Below are 20,667 nucleotides of genomic sequence, written 5' to 3'. Positions count from 1 at the left end.
GAGAGTGATGGATGAAGAAATCAATTTAGAATAAGTCAAGGATAGCTGTCATCCAATGTTAGTGGACATAAATGGAGAGGTCTATAATCAGCTTTCATTTCAAGTTAGAAAACCAATCAAAATTTGACCAATTTGTGAAAAGTAGAAATCAGACTTTGAATGAGTCCAAATAAACCATGAAAGGTGCATGACTAAATCTGTCAAATGAAGCTCGTATATGGATAGCAGGTGAACTATATTTTGTTCTTTTAGGCTACACGGTATGGGGGCGTCGCCCCACCCGTCTTGCTCTGGCGACGGCATCTACACCAACCACCCCCCCCCCGTCCCTGTCCTCACCGTCCGAATATGGACGTTTGCGACGGACCAAAACATGTGGGCCCCCTCTTTCTTCTCGGCGCCGCTCCGTCACCCCATCCCGCCACCCCAGTCTTCTTTCTTCCCTCCGTCACCATACCGTTCAGCCTTTCTAAATTAATCATCTTTGAATCATATATAATCATTTGAAAGTTTTAATAGAGAAAACAACACGAGAACCACAACCAATTCATGGCATGATTGTAAATTGACCATGATATATTTATCAAGCCGAATTTTGTTTTTCCATGTCAGCATAATGTATAAACACCCATAGACAATCAAGGAATTTTTATAATATATTTTATCTTTAGTATATATAAATAAACATTCTTTCAATTTTTTTGGGCTTTTGGGCATCTACCTTTATGCGAGCCTACTTAACATGCAGTTTAACATCAACTCTATCGGTAGAATTTCAAATATAAACTAACATCAACGAATAAATTAGAAAAAAATATATTCAATCCTGGTACTAAATTGAAAACAGGCTAACAGTTGGTTAAAAGCCACTCAATTCAATATGCATAAAATTTTAAATCATTTTATTTAAAGAGGCATTAGTGTATAAAATTTATAGTTATTTATAAGCCTTAGAAAAAGAAAAGATGGATTACCATCAGTTTATTGAAAATTTGTTTATTATCTAATGATGATGATAACGATAATGATGATGGATGGGCTGATGAGTGATTTAGCCTGGAACTTTCTAAAAAAAAATACATCCTACGGGTGGAGGGTGAATTTTTGGAGGAACGAATAGAATGGGAAATTTACCTTATAGCCCCTGCGAAGGAACTCAAGTTGGCTTCCTTGTTCCTCCTTCAGTCCAAGAACCCTTAGCAGTTCTTCTTTCGTCTGTTCATACCAAACAAATGTCTATGAATGTGTTGATTCGGGTTACCCTTTTATCCGTAACGGGTCGAACACTAAAATAAACAAAATCGGCTTGAAAAGAAACGGGTCAAAAACTAAGTGTGAAGTACTTACTTCATTAAGGGTGAAGCGGGTTTCACTTTCAGCAACACAAGCATATGAATTATCCGTTTGTTTAAGCATCACCTGCCAGGGTCCTGCAACAATAGTTGCAATAAACAAAAAAAACATGTTTCATATTTATATAATTCTATAGACTGAAACATGCTAGTATTACGGTTTCTACATCATGAATTTCAGTACATACAAGACAAGAGGGCAATTTATGATATTTATTGGATATATCATGTTTTAAAATTGCCCACAGCCTGGTCTAGAAAGGGTTCCAAACAATTCAAATGTAACAATTGAAGTATTGATTTTGTTTTGCTTGATATTTTTTAAATTTGAGATGGACATGGGTCAGATTTATGTATTTTTAAAACATAATTTAATATGTTAAGAGCTTTCGTATAATAATTTGCATCCAAGTTATTGAATTATCTTGAAAGTTTCACATTTTAATTGTTATCAATAAAGCGTATTTATTTTATTTTCTAACTATTTACAAAGATCTAGAGGAGCCGAAACTTGAACAAGGCCCCTCCGGGACCTTGCCACGACGTGCTCCTTGTTTCAAAGTTCGATTTGACTGGTTGAACGCCTAAAACAGAGACCCGTAGCCAAAGTTATGCTCGTTTTCGTAAAATACCCTTGGAAGCTCAATCATGAGCCTCCAGAAATGTCATGGCCCGATCCTCTACACTTGGGCTGCATCAATTATAGTTGATTTAAGATTAATTTTAAGATTCACCTAATTATTTTTAGCCTATTTTTATAAGGAGTAAATTACAATTTGCCTCCTGCTTACAAAGATACACACCCGCATTATCCATATCTTGCAATTTGCATCCTCGTGCTTGCAAAATCTAACAGTAGGGATGTTCATGGTTTGGTTTGGCCGGTTTTTAGATCAAACCGTGAGCCAAACCGTTAGTAACGGTTTTTTATTGTCGAAACCGAACCGTTGAAAATTAAAACCGAATCAAATCTAACCGTTACTAATGGTTTGGTTTTGGTTTGGTTTTATGGTTTGGGATTCGATAATAGATTAAACTTATAATAAAACCTTATGATCTAACTATACCTCTAGTCACTCTTAATCTTAACTATACCTAACATAGAACTTAACATGGTCATAGCAGGAACAATGATTACAATATTATGGCAAAATAATTGGATTAAACTTAACTAAAGAAGTAGCAGGTGAAATCAGCATAGTTATAACAGGAACAAGAAAAGAAAAAAAAAGCTTAGGCGACTGTGGAGGGAGTGAGAAAGCACGAGTGGGAACTACAGCCAAAATTAGGCTTTTGGGATGTTACATGATCCCTGTGATTTACCAAAATTTTAGATTTGGTTCCTGTCTTTTCAAAAGTACACATATGGTCTTTGTGGTGTGCACTTAGTAACGTATTTAGTCCCCAACCAACAAATATTAAGATTCAAGCATGGTCAAATTAGGGACTAAATACGTTGCTAACTGCAAACAATTGGGGCCATCCATGTATCTTTTGGCAAAGTTGTGAATTAAATGTGTTACAAAGTGTAAACCATTAGATCATACATATAACACGATCCATATACTTTTGAAAAGGTGAGGATCAAATTCAAAGTTCTAATAAACCACACTTAGTCCATCGTGTAGTATACTCAAAAAATAAGGTTACACCAATTGAGCAACTCACCATCATCATGTAGAAGGGTGCGGGACATTAATAAACACAAAATTTATTACATGATGTTAAATTGATCGATTTATTCATACAACGGTCTCATTTCGTAATTATGTCGACTTTTAGAAAATTGTTTTGCAACTTGATCTAATTATCCTAACCAAAACTCTCTTCCATACCTTTACTTACAAAATGACCTGGGTTACTTCCACATATTTATATTGTTGATCAGTCCTGTTTAAACATAAGGGAAAACATGTAAATAATACTTGATACAGCAAACAGGCCAGCAGAGAATCCAGTCAGAGACGCAGCCACGGAGTTTGACATAGTTGTCAGCTTGATCTGGTTCCCCTTTAGGATGTATCTTCTTGATGGTAGTACCGAGTTCTTTAGGGTTGAAGAACTCGTAGTAATGGAGAGAGAGGAGGGGCGATTTTGTGTATGATGTTATGAATGTCTAACCCTAATCCCTCTCTAGTAATCTCCTTATATACACCCAAGGGGAAACCCAGTTAGTTAATTAGGGTAATCTGGCCCATCAACAATTACCAACTAATTTATTATGGGTTTTAATATATTTTGATCCATATTATATAAATGATAATGATGGCTACTAGATTAAATATAAATAAATAAATATTTAATCTTACATTCTCCCACTTAGCCGAATAATCATTTATCATGAGTATTAGATTAGTCTAATCAGAAGTTAATACTCATTTTAGCTTTAAACCAAGAACTATAGCAGAGAAATACAGCCGTTGAATCATCATTCGACTCAGGACCCCCATTAGTCATACTATAGCCTCAATTTAAAACCTAACAGTTATGATCAAAATACAAACAAGCCCTTTAGCGTTTGATTTGTATTTATAGTTGTCTATATGTCATTACACCGGCAGAACATATGTAAGAGACATACAAAATCAAACTGATGAGGAAATTGATTAATAGTTAGTCATTCATAGTACGATATGCAGTTGTACATGGTCATCTATTAAAACCCGTCTCTTTTATGAGTACTCTTAATAAGACTTATGGGTAATAGACCTTTAGTTATAGGATCCTTAAGCATATCACGAATGCATTCGATACAAATATTTAGTTTCCTCAATTCGTTCATAAACGAATAATTAATTGTGTATCGAAAATTTAATGCAGCACCTCTCGAACTGTTACTGTTCACGGAGACATGGTAGCTGACTTTATCACAACAAGTCTTCAATATATTAATCACATGGAGTTAATAAACTTATGAGTCCACTGATAAATTTTTAACAACATTTAGTGACTATATTATGTCGTTATAACTTAGGTTGTTATTATCAGTTTATTATGACTCCTCCATAAGATAGGTTTTGTCTGTTGACATAAAGATATACCCAAAATTACATTTTGTCATCTTTGAATATTACAAAGTTAGAGTAATAAACCGGTTTGATTTCTCACTTCTTCTTCAAATCATAGCCTCTCGTTTCTTTTAAAGATATTGTAATACTCAATTAAATGCTTCACATTAATCTAGACATATCTAGTGTGTTGCAATGTGAGTAATATCTAAACGAGTATAGACTTAAACTTACATAAGGCTTCTAATTAATGAAGCGTAAGAAATCATCTCATTTAGCCTATTATCCTCTAAAGGAGAGCAGTATTGTTTGTTACATATGTAAGGACCAATTTAATGTTAAACTTATGGAACGGAAGTAATGTCCCATTTGGTCTATCTCAACATGTTATGATATCTATTATGTAAGAGATATCTCTGAGATCTATTATATCAAAGTTTGTGTTAACAATGCTTTGACTTATGTAACATCTACTTGTCAAAAGAATATCATCTATATAGACAAGTTTATCTTAGTTGCTCCCACTCATCTTGAGGTAGGTACATTAATCCACTTGATTGTTGATGAAAATAACTGCGTTAAGATTTCATCACATTATGATGTTTGCATTAAACCATACATGGATTTTATTGGCTTACAAATAAAGTGTTCTTTAACCTTCAGTTTGGAACTTTAGGTTGTTATCTAACGAACATGTAAATGTGTCAGCCATTTGTTAGGAAAAATTGTTTTAATGTTCATCTAATGTAGCTTTAAACTATTATAAGCTACTAGAACAGTGATGATCCTCAAAGAAATCTTTTGTTAGATATGTAATAAAGATTCTTTAATAATATATCTCTTCCTGAGTATAACCTTTGACAATCAATCATGCTTCTTTGTGTCGTAACGTTTATATCAGGATTTGGTTTAGTTATGAACACCCTTAGGTAATTCAATCAAATCCCAAACGTTATGTGAACACATAAAATCAGTTTTACTAGAAAACTGTTTTATTCCATTCAGAAGATTGATTGACACTAATGGCTTAATTAGAAGAGATAGGATCTGTAAACTTTTCCAAAATCCATTTCAACTCCAAATTAGGGAGGTTATGTAATCATCAAAGTTAGTAGGTTTTTAAACCTAGATGACCTCCTGAGTTGATTATTGGGTTTGTTAGAAGTTTCAGTTTTATGGATTAGCTCTTGATTAGGTTTCTATCATTTTCAGGATTCTAAGTTTATAAGAGTTGGTGCAGTATGGTGTACAAGAGGTGTAACGGAGTTAAATTTGGAGTGAAATTTAATGACACTCTTCCCCCTGCCTCTTGTATTCCTTGCAAGTCATTATAAGGACTTTGACTGCTCCGACTGACCTTAGAAAACTTTAGGAACTCAGCATGCTTAGGGTCAATATTTAACGACCAAACAAATTCTAATAGAGAAAACATATTAATGACGTTAGTCATTGTAGTTGTTGGTGCAGTTGTCTGTCGACTACATCTTAGTTCGAGTCTTAGGATAGGGCTGATTGTATAGTGATCGGTAAACGAGAAATCTTGTATTGTTGAGGACCGTTTATAGGGTAGTATAGGTGGGTCGCTTTTATAGCAATCAAGTGGATCGCTCATTTGTCAATGTGTGTGGATCGCTCATATGGACTTGTCCATATGAGCGGCCCATAACCCCTATATATAGGGTCATATGAGCGATTCCAAGTAGTCTGGTGTGTGTGTTTTCCAAGGTGTAAAGGCGAAGCCCTGTCCAATTGTCTCCACAAGCTTGTAATTTGACATATAATCAATACAGGAGATGTTAAAGAGTGAAATCAAGCTTTACAAAGACTAATTCAATGAATTCCGCCTCTGGATTAGTCTAAGATCTCTTCTGAACGACTCGTTTGGGTCAGCACACGATCCTACAAGTGGTATCAGAGCACAGGAGAAAGAGTTCTTACCGTTTAGCTCGATTTTCGCTTGAAATTCTCACTTCTACACCTTCTTTTTCTGATTCGGAGAGTTTTCACGGTCAAAATTTACTGAAAATCTCAGGGATTGTGCGAATTAGTACCGTGATAAACCCTGGAAAGTTTCAAATCAAAATTCGAAGTTTTTAGGGGTGAAAATGATGTTTGAAAGTGGACCGTGTTTCTGAACATTGTTGAACCGCTCGAAACAAATTGCTTGAACCGCTCGTAATTGCTTAATTCTTGGACCGCCCATTCGGACCACCTTGAACCGCTCGAAAATTAAATCTTGAATCGCTCGAAATTAATTAGTTGAACCGCTCATCCAGACATTGCTTGAACCGCTTATTCAATCAATTGACTTGGATCGCTCGTAATTTGGACTTTTGAACCGCTCCAAAATCAATTGTTTGAACCGCTCGTTCGAACAGGAGTTGAACTGGTTGAACTGCTTGAACAGATTTTTTTTGAACCGCTTATTTGACATCGTTTGAATCGCTCGAACGGATATCTTTTGGATCGCTCGAACGAACAAATTCTGGACCGTTTATTTGGACTGATTGTGGACCGCTTATTTGGACAGTTAGTTTGGACCGCTTATCTGACCAACAGTTGGTTCGTTTATTAGTCTACTAATTCGTGTTGGATTTTTTTTTGAAAAATGACGATGGTATTTGATGAACAAGAAAACATTATGCTAGAGGATTTTAACAATTGGTATATGAGAAATATGGATACAGATTATAGAAAGGTGAGTACGGACACTTGGGCCAAAAGTTTTGAATTATTCGTATGCCAAAAGGAGGAAACGTTGAAAGAGATAGAAAATCGTTTTAAAATCTTAACAGACATTATGTGGAATAGGGGTATTAAGTTGTCAAATGAGGAATATCTTTCAAAATTGACAACTGCATTACCTGCTAAATGGGATGAGTTTATTGTTGAGCTACAACAAAAAGATTTCTTTCCAGGACTTTTTCCACATCAGTTCTTTAATGAAATTAGAGCAGAGTATTATAAAGAAGAAAGGAAAAGGAGAGAGTTTTTGGCTGAGATGGAAAAGAATTTACATAAATTGGAGTTGGATGTACTCATTGAAGTTGATAGAAGAGTTTGTGTATTTCTTGCAACAAAGAGTACTCTGAAATACGATATCAAAAGGAAATGTTATATTGATGATAATATGAATCCTTTTGATTTTGTTAAACTCTTTCGTGCAGGAATCGACAAGATGGAAACAACGGATACTCCAAAGAATGAAGAATCTGTAGAAGTTGGATATTCAAGTTCTGCATCAGCATGCTCAAAATGTGACAGCTTCAAGACTGACAATGACAAACTCATCAAAAATGCGGAAAGTTTGGCATTGGAAATCAAGAAGTTGAAAGAAGAAAAGCAGGCTGATGAAAAACAGATTCTTATGGTTCAGGAAATTTGTGAAAAGATAAAAGCTGAAAATGACAAACTGTTGGTTGGTTTGAACAGTTTGACATTTGAAAACACGAAGTTAAAAGATAAAGAAAAGTTTTTTGAAAAGAAAATTAAAGATTTTGAAATTGAAAAGGCTAAAGGTGAAAAAGAATTTCAAAATCAACTGAAAATTCTTGAAGATGGGAGAAATGTTTTCAGTCAAAACAACATTGAGAAGCAAAAACTGATCAATTCACATCTTCAAAAAATTATCAGTTTGGAGAAAGAATGTGAAAGTGCTAAAAAGAAAATCAAAGAGCTTGAAAAGGAGTTTGAAAGCAAAAGGAAATCGTCAGAAGATGAGGATTTCTGGAATAAGCTTGAAAACAAAAATCTGAAAGCGAATGAATCAAAATTTCAGGAACAGATAAAAGTTCTGATGAATGAAAAATCTGTTCTTGAAAATTTGAAAAATGAAAATGAAAGTTCAATCAAGTCTTATCTTGAAAGAATATCTCAGTTTGAAAAAGAAGCTGAGAATTCCAGAAACAAGATTGATGAACTTGAAAAGAAATTGATAGGTTTTGTGACTTCATCAGACAGTTTGAAGTTTCCCTGTCCAAAACCAATCAATTCTATTCCAATGAGTGACAAAGTCACAAACTTTGATCATGTCAAAGTTGAAGGTTGTGATGGAAAATCTGATGATAAAAAGGTTAAAATTGAAAAACAAAAATCAGTTTTAAAAGAAAAATCTCAGAAATTTGTTCTACAATCGACTGAAAAAGGTGAATGTTCTAAACAGAAACCTTTGAAGAAGAAAGTGGAACAGAAACAAAAAGATAGTAAAAAGTTATCAGATAGATCATCCAACCATAGTGCTCAAAAGCTAAATCCATCAGATTTTAGAAAAGAGTATCACCAAGCCAAACAATGTTTTGATCTGAGTGTTTGGACTAAAAATGGTGATAGGTACGATAACAGAGTGTGCTACAGCTGCGGCTATCATGGACACATTGCTGTTAACTGCCGGTATTGGAGCTATGAGACCAGGAGGTGCTTTAATTGCAACATCAAAGGTCACATTGCCAGAGATTGCCCAAGGAAATCTAGTGAAAGATTGAGGGTTAATTCTCCGAAAATGGCAAAAATTCCAGTCAAAGTCAAGCCCCAGGAACAGAAGGTTTTGAAACCTAAAGTTCAAGAACAGTCAATTCCGGAAAAGAAAGTCAAACTTTCACAGGGGCAGAAAGACAGACTGAGGAAAAAGAGGAAGAAGGCGAGAGAGTATCTCGAGAAGATTTTGTCCTCGGATTCACCAAATAGAAAGAGTAAAAGTTCTGATGAATCAATTTCCTCGATTGCAAAGTCTACCAAGACAGATTCATCAGATACAAATCTGAGGACTAAAGAGGAAAAGAAGAAAAAGGAGAAGGTCAGCGATGAATCTGACAGATCAAAGTCGGACAAGCCACCTTCAGGCAATGATTCTGGTTCGTTAAAACCAGAGGAGCCTTTGGTTGAGGTAAAAAAGGAGAATTCAGGTTTAGCAATGGATGATGCAAATTTTCCATCATTGTTGAACAAGAATTCGAAATCACCCAAGGACCATCAGGCTTGGGTGAATCTGTTTAAATGAAAAACCTGACATGCCGGAGATCCCAAGATGGTATCGTGGATCATGAATCGGCACATTTCTTGAGAAATTTCACTTTGGTGATTTTTCGTCTCAAATGTGGTAAATCAAGGACATCAAGTTGTACTTGATTTTCTACAAATGGTTTATGTTAAAACTGGAAATGTTAAATCTTTAAAAGGTTTGAAGAAAACAAGATGATGAGATAACCCCAAATCTACAAATGGTTGGAACACAAACTAATTTTTCCGGAAAAACCATTTTGATTGAAACAAACTTGAGTGTTTTGAAATCATTATGGGAAAATAGTTTGTTGTGAGGGGGAGTTCTGATTGTTTTTGCACAAGAATGGTGAATTGAGGTAATTCACATAATGTTGTCAAATTTCTTGTATAGTTTGTTTTCAATTTTTCCTCAGAAAATCAAAATTGAAACATATTTTGATTTTAGGGGGAGTAAGAAAATTTTGAAAAATTTAAAAAAATTGAAAAATGAAAATGAGTTTTGTTGCAAAAAGAGGAGATGATAGTACATTGGTGGACTATCACAGCATGCTAAAGATTTGTAAATTCAAAAATGTTTAAACAAGTCTTACTAATGATGTGTCAGTAGACTTCGCACAGTTAGTAAATTGTATTCGAGATATAAACCTAAAATCAAACTTACTTATTTTGTGGGGAACACTACTTGGATATATAGGTAACCCCTGAAATCTCGTTTGAAAGGTTTCTTATTTTGAAATACTAGGTTCTTATACTCAAATGATGTCTGGGGTATTATTCCGGGACTTCTGCTGAACGGTGGTTCTGACCTAGTCCCTGGCTAATACTTGCTTCTATATGCTTGAAACATAGCATAAAGCCCTCAGCTGATTAGACAATAAAATTGATGATCAGTTGTTGTAGCTGAAAAGATCCTCTAAAGGGGACCCACTGCTAAGTCGAAGCTGATATCTCTCTGCTGAACGGAAGTTCTGACCTGAGATCCCTCAGTCTTCGCATTTTTCCCCTAATTTATATACAGATATCATTCGTAGTATACTTACCTGTAAATCAGAATATTGAGATCTGGATACGGGAGTATATTCAAGAGGTGGGACACTCAAATAAGTTTAAGTTCTAAAACATTAAATACGTATCTTGAATCAATTGAAAATTTGTGTAGAGGTTTAAGTGGACAACAATACTGACAATCAGAAGTAAATTTGTTTTTAACATTTGCTGATTAATCAAGATCAACGGTGTTGGTGATATGTCTCAAAAAAACCGATATGATCCTCTTGCACAATCTCTCAAAAATAGTGTTCATTTTTGTATTTCATTAAATTCAAAAATCCAAAAATATTGTATTTTTGTTTGATATTTGAAAACTTCAAAAAGATTTTCGACAACAGAGTGTGAAGAACTGATTTTCGACATTTCTAGTGTAAAACATGTTGAACTTGTGGTTTGGGAGAGAGTGTTAAATTGTGAAGATTTGAAATGCAAAATTGGTTCATTAACTTGATGACTAAGTTGAATGGTAACCTACAATTTGATCTTCATAGTTTTTCTTATACGATTAGTTAATTCATTAAGTTGAATTACAAATTGTATTAGTTTGTGATAGTGTGTTTGAGTTGTGCAGGTTTCTGATCCTGTCGCTACGGATAGCCAGGAGACATATCAGAACCAGAGAAGAGCTTAAACAGAGAAAGCCAGGAGTTGATTTCAATAGTGATAACAATTTCCAGACAGAGATCCCAGCATGATGATAGGGGGAGTCTGACGAAAGTTAGAGCCAGAGAAAGATCCAGGCATATGATTCCAAGAAGAAATTCTTGAAGAAGATTTGATTCCAGGCTGAGTTCCTGAAGAAGATCGAACAAGATTGAAGAGCTGTGAATGATTGAAGACTCTCACTGAAGATTCCGTCAACATTCAAGGGGGAGTCTGTTGGTGCAGTTGTCTGTCGACTACATCTTAGTTCGAGTCTTAGGATAGGGCTGATTGTATAGTGATCGGTAAACGAGAAATCTTGTATTGTTGAGGACCGTTTATAGGGTAGTATAGGTGGGTCGCTTTTATAGCAATCAAGTGGATCGCTCATTTGTCAATGTGTGTGGATCGCTCATATGGACTTGTCCATATGAGCGGCCCATAACCCCTATATATAGGGTCATATGAGCGATTCCAAGTAGTCTGGTGTGTGTGTTTTCCAAGGTGTAAAGGCGAAGCCCTGTCCAATTGTCTCCACAAGCTTGTAATTTGACATATAATCAATACAGGAGATGTTAAAGAGTGAAATCAAGCTTTACAAAGACTAATTCAATGAATTCCGCCTCTAGATTAGTCTAAGATCTCTTCTGAACGACTCATCGGGTAAGCAAACGATCCTACAGTAGTTTCTTTTGTTTAGGATTATGTTAAGTTAGATAAGATATCTAAGTGTGCCCACAATTAAGCAACAATGAAACCTTTGTAAAGGTAGCTTTAGATTTTAAGGAGACAAGTTTTGATAGAACAGTGTCAAGATGGAGCAGTGTCTTGTACAAGAGGTGTGTAAATTGAAGTAATATAAAGTTTTCACTCCCCACCTCTTGCAACTATTGCAAGTTATTATTAAGACACTTAATGCTCCCACTGATCTTTAATATCTCTAGAATGCTACAAGAGAAGTTTCAATGAGCTACGTGACGTGGGAACCTATCACATACACGTTAGACTTTATTTGATTCCTTTAATGTTCAGATATCATGAGAAACTTTAGGGACATATTTAATAGAAATCTTATTAAGTACATATATGAATAGATTTCTTTTAAAAATTGTGGGCCATATACGACAAATTTAGATACAAGTAGATAGTCTTTAAATGATAAATGAATTATGTCTGAATGTTCCATTTGGAATAAGTTCCACGAATGTCAATGAATGACTTATGATGGACCCATATTTATTCCTTGAGCCAAGTGATATTTAGGGCTATAACGTCATGATTTAAAAACACTTAGAATGAGATTAGATAAGAAATCATCCTCATTAACCATGTCATGATTTCTCATGAATTTTGGTTATAATGGATGAAATTTGTAAGTCTCATTTTCCTTCTGTCAAATTTTTCATTTGCATGATGACAAAAGTTGTGAAAGTGTAAGGTATCATCTAGTTTTATCTTAATAATGTTTCAATCCAGGTATTTAGAACAAATAAGATGAGAGTTTTAGATAAGTGTGACTTTATGTTGACTATGCAAACCTCACAACCTTCATAACATTGCTTAATGATGATACTATATTCTGATTAACACTCAGAATATATGTACGGTATCGAAAAACGTTGTTAGAAGATTGCTTATTATTGTTCTTATAGCCTTAACATTTAATTTTGTCACTAACTCTCATGTTAGTTATTTGTTAACTTCTGGTAAGAAAACGTTTAAAAAACTAGAGTCAACTAATCATGTGTTAATAGGAATATTATAATTAGTAGACTTAAATATCTTTAATAAGTGACTATCTAATTAATTCATCCAACTGTTCTTTAGAATAATGGATAGTCTCGTTGCTTATGTCTAGTCTAATGACTTAAGATTATGCAGTGAGATTTTCCCTTGAAGAACCTTAGAGTTGGGATTTTATACTTGTATTTTGACTATGGACCTTAGAACAATCCTCTTTTAAGGTTTTAGTGATTGTAAGGTGAATAACATCTTATTTTCCAGTTTCAAACATTTATTTCTTTGTACATATGTTGCTTATCAACACACTCATTATACTTTGGTATTGTTGAGTGTTATAGTTGATTTATAAGGCATCAAATTGTACAAGTGAAAATCTTAATATGTAATGTACTGGAAAATGTACTTATTTCCATGCATAAGCCCTTAACTTTATGGGTCATGGTATCGTACATTATTATCTATTCACATATATCACTTAACTTTATAGTTTAGAATTTTTAAAAGAAGGCATGCATCTTAGGAGTTCTAGTGATTATTCCATATATAAGAGATTAGCCTTAGGAAAATCTTAATCTGAAATAACTTTAGTGATAGCATTATGTTAGAGAGTTCTTGATTATTATAAGAGACATCATGTTCGATTTGTCCTGATCATCATGCTCTAATTTTCTTCTTTATAATCTTTATCAGAAGAGAGCAATAGGATTATCGTGTCTTAAGAAATAATCAAGGATTTAATTTAAGAGCTAATTCCAATAGAAACTTTAAATAAAGCAAACATTTTGGGTTTAGGAATTAAAGTGGATGAGATACATGTAGAAGTAAATTATAGTGAGTAAAATTATGGGTACTTAAAATAAGGCAGACGAAATGATCATAAAATTAATGAAGGATCATTGATATAAGGATCATCATGTGAAGAAGTTGTGATATGTCTATTACTAACATCAAAATAATAGACTTATTTAAAGTTCTACTTAAACGAGGACAAATCAGCTTTGGCCAGAAATGAGACAATCACTTTAGTTATGCACTTTGTCAAGCATGCTAAACATAAATGAATTAAATCAGCTTTGGCCAGAATTAAGACATTTCAGGTTTGTAATGCATACTCAACATAGCTTTCATAATACTTGAACAATAAATAGATGTATTAAATCAGCTTTGGCCAGAATTAAAACATCAGAAGCTCATTCAAGTAAAGCTAATTTTGGTTTTGCAAAATTATCTGATTCTGATAAATTAATTAAGTGTTAACAAAACCAAGTATTTAATAGCAAACCACCTGTTAGCGCGGATCGAGTGAGGTCTCGAGTCATGGTCTCGAGTCATGGTTTCGACTGAGTTTTGAGATCTCGAGTTAGTTATGAGGTCTCCAGTCGCAACCTTAGTCTCGAGTTGTAACGTTTTTATCTCGAGTAGCAACCTTGGTCTCGGGTAGCAACCTTGGTCTCGAGTAGCAACCTTGGTCTCGAGTTATGACCTTATGGTTTCGAGTAGCAACCTTGGTCTCGAGTAGCAACCTCATGGTCTCGAGTTATGACCTTATGGTCTCGAGTAGCAACCTCATGGTCTCGAGTAGCAACCTCATGGTCTCGAGTTATGACCTTATGGTCTCGAGTAGCAACCTCATGGTCTCGAGTAGCAACCTCATTAACAGCTGTTTTGTGATAATAACTGAAAACTCGAAATTTTAGGGATTGTGGGATAATTTTTCCTGTTTTAATGCTGATCTAAATTTATCAAAAGATTTCGAAAATAATAACTGAATATCTTTTAACAGTTTTCGAAATTTTATTAGATAAAATTAAGATCAAAACAGTAAAAAACATCCACTAATCTAAATTATATTCCAAATCTTAGGGAATTTTCGAGTTTTCTTAGAACATTATGATGAACCCTAAAATTTATAAACATGATTCTGGGTTCCGAAATATAAATTTTATGATTTCAGTTAACAGATTTCGGATATTATCATCCCATTTATGGTTTCGGGTGACATGATTTAACCACCCTTTTTCTTAAAAACTGATTTCGGCTCATAGAAGACCGAAAACAGCCGTGACTTATATGGCTTTAAAAAACTTCCGTTTTCCAGATTATGATCCCAGAATGATGGATACGAAAACAGAACTGATTTATCAACATATGCTCTGATACCACATGTTGATCAGTTCTGTTTAAACATAAGGGAAAACATGTAAATAATACCTGATACAGCAAACAGGCCAGCAGAGAATCCAGTCAGAGACGCAGCCACGGAGTTTGACATAGTTGTCAGCTTGATCTGGTTCCCCTTTAGGATGTATCTTCTTGATGGTAGTACCGAGTTCTTTAGGCTTGAAGAACTCGTAGTAATGGAGAGAGAGGAGGGGCGATTTTGTGTATGATGTTATGAATGTCTAACCCTAATCCCTCTCTAGTAATCTCCTTATATACACCCAAGGGGAAACCCAATTAGTTAATTAGGGTAATCTGGCCCATCAACAATTACCAACTAATTTATTATAGGTTTTAATATATTTTGATCCATATTATATAGATGATAATGATGGCTACTAGATTAAATATAAATAAATAAATATTTAATCTTACATATATACTATTAATTGGAAAGATGTTTGTGCATAGTGGGTTGTACATGATGACCTCAGCTGCCTCATTTCCTATTTTGTTTCTCTCGGCGGTCCACCAGTCTCGGCGCCCCGTGATGACAAATCCTTCACGCGTTGAAGTTAGTGAAACACCGCCGCCACCACATTTATTCACGCGTGGAGATTATAACACGTCTTCATCATCACGGGTTGTAATTGAAATTTTGGAACGTTGAAATGACCGTTGGTGAAAAATTTGACCGTTTATTTATGATTTGGCTATATATATACACACAATGCAATTATTTAAAATACCAAACAATACAATTCTTCCAACACAAAAAATAGAATCTTTCAAACTTCAAAAAAATACAATTCAACCCAAAATGGAAGGTTCAAGCAAACGAGGTTCGGGTTCGAAGAAAAAACCCGTACGACCGAAGGTTCAAGTTAATTTTGGCGAGCCGGCGAGATTTCGGTTGCAAGACGAACCCAACCCAATCCCACCATTTCAAACCCAACCGTTTCCCAACCAACCCTTTCAAACCCAACAATTTCCACCATTTCAAACCCAACAGTATCAAAACCAACCTTTCATTCCACCATATCAACCTCAACAATTTCAAACACAGCTGTTTCAAACCCACCATTTCAACGTCGACCCACGAGAAGATAACAATCTCATCCACCAATTTGTCCGTGCATACCGCGAACCACAACAACTTGATGACGATAGTGAACCGGCTGAAGAAGAAGAAGACGATTATGAAGTTGAAATCGTCCCAACATCCGCCGGGAGAGCTTGGAGGAGCGAAGAATAGGTCGGCTTGGTCAAGGCATACTTGCACATCTCCGAAAACAAGAAACATTCGAATGAGCAAAAAAGGACTTGTTTTGGAGACGAGTTATATCTCATTTTGGCAAACTTCCCGGTTCGACCGAAGGAAACATGGATTAAATGACTTCGAAGTGGGGAGATTTGAACCAAAAAATGAGTAAATTTAACGCTTGTTTCATTCAATTGGTACTTTTTTTTACAAAGTAAACTGTTTTTTTTTTATAAACCGTAAACTGTTTTTTTTTATTTTATAAAACATAAAACTGTTTTTTAATGTTTATTAAACATAAAACTTTTTTTTTTATTTTTAAAAACGGAAAACCGTTTTTTTTTTATTTTTAAAAACATAAAACAGTTTTTTCTATTATAAAAAACAGAAAACTGTTTTTATATTTTATAAAACATAAAACTGTTTTTTTAACAGAAAACCTCTTTTATTTAAAAAAAACAGAAAACTGTTATTTTTTATCTTATTTTATAAAAAAGTTTTTTTTTGTATTTTTTTAGACCTGAAATCCACAAAGCGGAGCGAGCGATGCAACTATCATAAAAAACGCCTTAGAAGACTATTGCCGGTTATACAAGCATAAAACTTTTCCACACTTGGTGGCATGGGAGGTTGCGAGACATCACCCGAACTGGGTACCGGTTGCGTTGGTCGACATGGATGGGCCGACGGCTCTAAGAAGAAGAGGAGGTCCCAAAAGATCAAAAACTTCCGATTATGAGAACTACACTACTTCCGGGTCGGGTAACATGCCCCAAATGAATTTGAACTACCAAGCCGATCAAGATGTTACACCGACAAGGCCGCGCCGCAAGAAAAATGGTGATTTGTCAAGTAGAGGAAAGGAAACGGTGGCGGAGTCGATCTTTGAATTCAAAGAGGCTAAATTGGTAGAAATGGCCGAATCCAAAGAAAGAAGAGAAAATCTTGTAGCGGCAAAACTTAAACGTGAGGAGGCGTATATTAGACACTCCGAAAACGAAAAAAATAGTGATTTAAACGTCTTGTTACAACCGCACAACAATCTCGACGAACCGTTTAAGTCGATCTTACTTCAACACAAATGTGAGATGTGTGAAAAGTGTGGTTGGGAGATGCCGTAGATTTTTAGGTTTTTTTAATTTGCAATGTTTAGTTTTTTTTAGTTTGTAATTTAGGATTTATTTAAATTGAATTTATAATTTATAATTTTATTGTTTTACTGTTAATTTATATTTTAAAAATTAAAAAAAAAAACCATCACTAGTGATGAGCATTTCCACTAAAATCCATCACTAGTGATGGAATAAAGCTCGATGACATGACGGAACTTGATTGAATGTTGTGATTGACGAAATTTCATCACTAGTGGAGTGTCCCTACCCGTTATAATTGTATTGTAAACTAAGTGTTGTAATTCTTACGATACTAAAATATATATGTAATAAATTTGCTATACTACTAGTCCAAATATATATATATGTATCTTACCATTTTTATAAATTAATTATTAAAACAATAAAGAAAATATGTGGACGTAACTGAGGTCATTTTGTAAGTAATTTTTGTAAGTAAAGGTAGGGAAGAGAGTTTTGGTTAGGATAATTAGATCAAGTTGCAAAACAATTTACTAAAATTCGACATAATTAGTAAATGAGACCGTTGTATGAATAAATCAATCATTTTAATATCATGTAATAAATTTTGTATTTATTAATGTACCCAGACCCTTCTACATGGTGGTGATGTATCAGGTGGCGGTGGTGGTGGGCTTATGGAGGTGGGAGAGGTGCGACGGTGGGATGGGGTGCGACGGTGGAAGAGGTGCGACGATGGGATGGTGGTAGCAGGTGGGAGGGTGGCAGCGGGTGGGAGGGTGTTATGGTGGCAGCGGGTGAGATGAGGAGAAGGGGTCTGTGATGTGAAGAGGAGTGTTTAGAAGAGGTTAGAAGACATGGGTTGATGTCTGCGTGAGGAAGAGGTCTCGCAGACCTTTTTTAATGAAAGGTCTGCGAGAAAACAAACAAGCTACAGGACCCAAAGGTCTGCGAGAAAACAAACAAGCTACAGGACCCAAAGGTCTGCGCGCGTCTGCGCGACGCAGACATAAGTGGCCAGAAGTGCTTCTGGCCAAAAAACAAACAGCACCTTAGTGTGGTTTATCAGAACTTTGAATTGATCCTCAATTTTTCAAAAGTATATGGATGGTCTGATGGTTTACACTTTGTAACGCATTTAATTCACAACTTTGCCAAAAGATACATGGACGGCCCCAATGGTTTGCAGTTAGTAACGTATTTAGTCCCTAATTTGACCATGCTTGAATCTTAAGATTTGTTGGTTGGGGACTAAATACGTTACTAAGTGTACACCACAAAGACCATCCGTGTACTTTTGAAAAGTCAGGGACCAAATCTAAAATTTTGGTAAATTGCAGGACCATGTAACACCCCGAAATCCTAATTTTGACTGTAGTTCCCACTCGTGCTCTCTCACTCCCTCCACAGTCGCCTAAGCTTTCTTTTTTACTTTTCTTGTTCCTGTTATAACTATTTTATGATTTCATTTGCTACTTCTTTAGTTAAGTTTAACCCAATTATTTTGCCATAATGTTGTAGTCATTGTTCCTGCTATGATCATGTTAAGTTCTATGTTAAGTATAGTTAAGATTAAGAGTGACTAGAGGTATAGTTAGATCGTAAGGTTTTATTATAAGTTTAATCTATTATCGAATCCCAAACCAAAACCAAACCGTTAACGGTTAGGTTTGATTCGGTTTTAATTTTCAATGGTTCGGTTTCAGTTTTTGACAATAAAAAACCGTTAGTAACGGTTTGGCTCACGGTTTGACCTAAAAACCAGCCAAACCAAACCATGAACATCCATACTGTTAGATTTTGCAAGCATGAGGAGGCAAATTGCAAGATATGGATAATACAGGTGTGTAGTACAAAAGGTCTTTGTAAGCAGGAGGCAAATTGTAATTTACTCCTTATAAAAATAGGCTAAAAGTAATTAGGTGAATCTTAAAATTAATCTTAAATCAACTATAATTGATGCATGCCCAAGTGTAGAGAATCGAGCCATAACATTTCTGGAGGCCGATTATCGAGCTTCCAAGGGTATTTTACGAAAACGAGCATAACTTTGGCTACGGGTCTCCGTTTTAGGCGTTCAACCAGTTAAATCGAAGCTTGAAACGAGGAGCACTTCGTGGCAAGGTCCCGGAGGGGCCTTGTCCAACTTTCGGCTCCTCTAGATCTTTGTAAATAGTTAGAAACTAAAATAAATACGCTTTATTGATAACAATTAAAATGTGAAACTTTCAAGATAAGTCGATAACTGGGATGCAAATTATTATACGAAAGCTCTTAACATATTAAATTATGTTTTAAAAATACATACATCTGACCCATCTCCATCTCAAATTTAAAAGATATCAAGCAAAACAAAATCAATACTTCAATTGTTACATTTGAATTCTTTGGAACCCTTTCTAGACCACGCTGTGGGCAATTTTAAAACATGATATATCCAATAAATATCATAAATTGCCCTCATTCGTGTATCCCAAAGTTAATTGGTTTGATGTATAGGAGATTAGCATATAGTAATTAAAAGGTAATTTATGTTAGTAACATAACAAAAAGAAAGTCAACTTTATGTAAAGAATTTATAATATTAAGCAGCTAACCTTCAAGTTGCAATGACAAATGCCATTTCACATTCAAAGAAGGAATCTTTAAAACCTTCAAAGATCACCAACAACTGTAAAATCCATGTTTCATAGACCGATTTACGTGCAACTGATAGCCCTAAACAACACTATTGTTTGAAACTGAATCACTTGTGATGGATTCTGGCATTAACCAACTGTTTGAAACTGAATCACTCTATAACAAACACGTAAAAGAGCATCAATCGATAGTAAATTAAACCGTTATGAATACGAAGACAGAGAGATTATAATAACTTACATATGGGAGATGAATCGGAATTCAAGTTAGCAGGCAAAATTGAGGGTTTTTCCGCCATGAAAGTGTAAAATTCGCACGCTACAAGCATGAACAAACGGTTGTTGCACTTGATAAGTTGATATATTTATCCTGATTTGTTAACATTGGGGGTGAAATGTGGAATTAGGTTGAAAAATGATAATGGATCCACCACGTTTGCAGATCTTGAGTGTGATAATGGGCCAGGAATGCATATTCATGGGGTTTTAAAGGGTTCCGGCGACTATTATTGACTTGGTAGCGGGTGGTGTTGCTGGGTGAAGAGGAAGTGAGGAACTTTGGATGAAAGTGGTGATAATGACGGCAGAAGTGTGTGGGTTAGTGAGAGAGAGAGGGGTTGGGGTGGGGTGGGGTGGGGTAGGGCAAGGTTATTAGTTTTATTTTAATATTTAACATTTTATATTTTTAATAAACTCAAAAATACACATTTTCCCCTCATT

The 20,667-nt window shown here is 35.0% G+C and overlaps 1 long non-coding RNA gene across 1 annotated transcript; it reads right to left on the bottom strand.

Moving 5' to 3' along the window:
- Positions 1–1,049: 1,049 nt before the first annotated feature.
- Positions 1,050–20,514, bottom strand: LOC110907917. The gene is made up of 4 exons (XR_002574018.2): positions 20,189–20,514; positions 19,906–20,104; positions 1,348–1,430; positions 1,050–1,215 (listed from the first exon to the last, which is right to left on the bottom strand). It is a non-coding gene; the product is annotated as an uncharacterized LOC110907917 (long non-coding RNA).
- Positions 20,515–20,667: the final 153 nt, after the last annotated feature.

The sequence above is a fragment of the Helianthus annuus genome, chromosome 4 (genome assembly GCF_002127325.2).
Source record: "Helianthus annuus cultivar XRQ/B chromosome 4, HanXRQr2.0-SUNRISE, whole genome shotgun sequence".
Classification (NCBI taxonomy): Eukaryota; Viridiplantae; Streptophyta; class Magnoliopsida; order Asterales; family Asteraceae; genus Helianthus; species Helianthus annuus.
The sequence above is the reverse complement of the archived record's forward strand: the minus strand, read 5'-3'. Positions and strand labels throughout refer to the sequence as shown.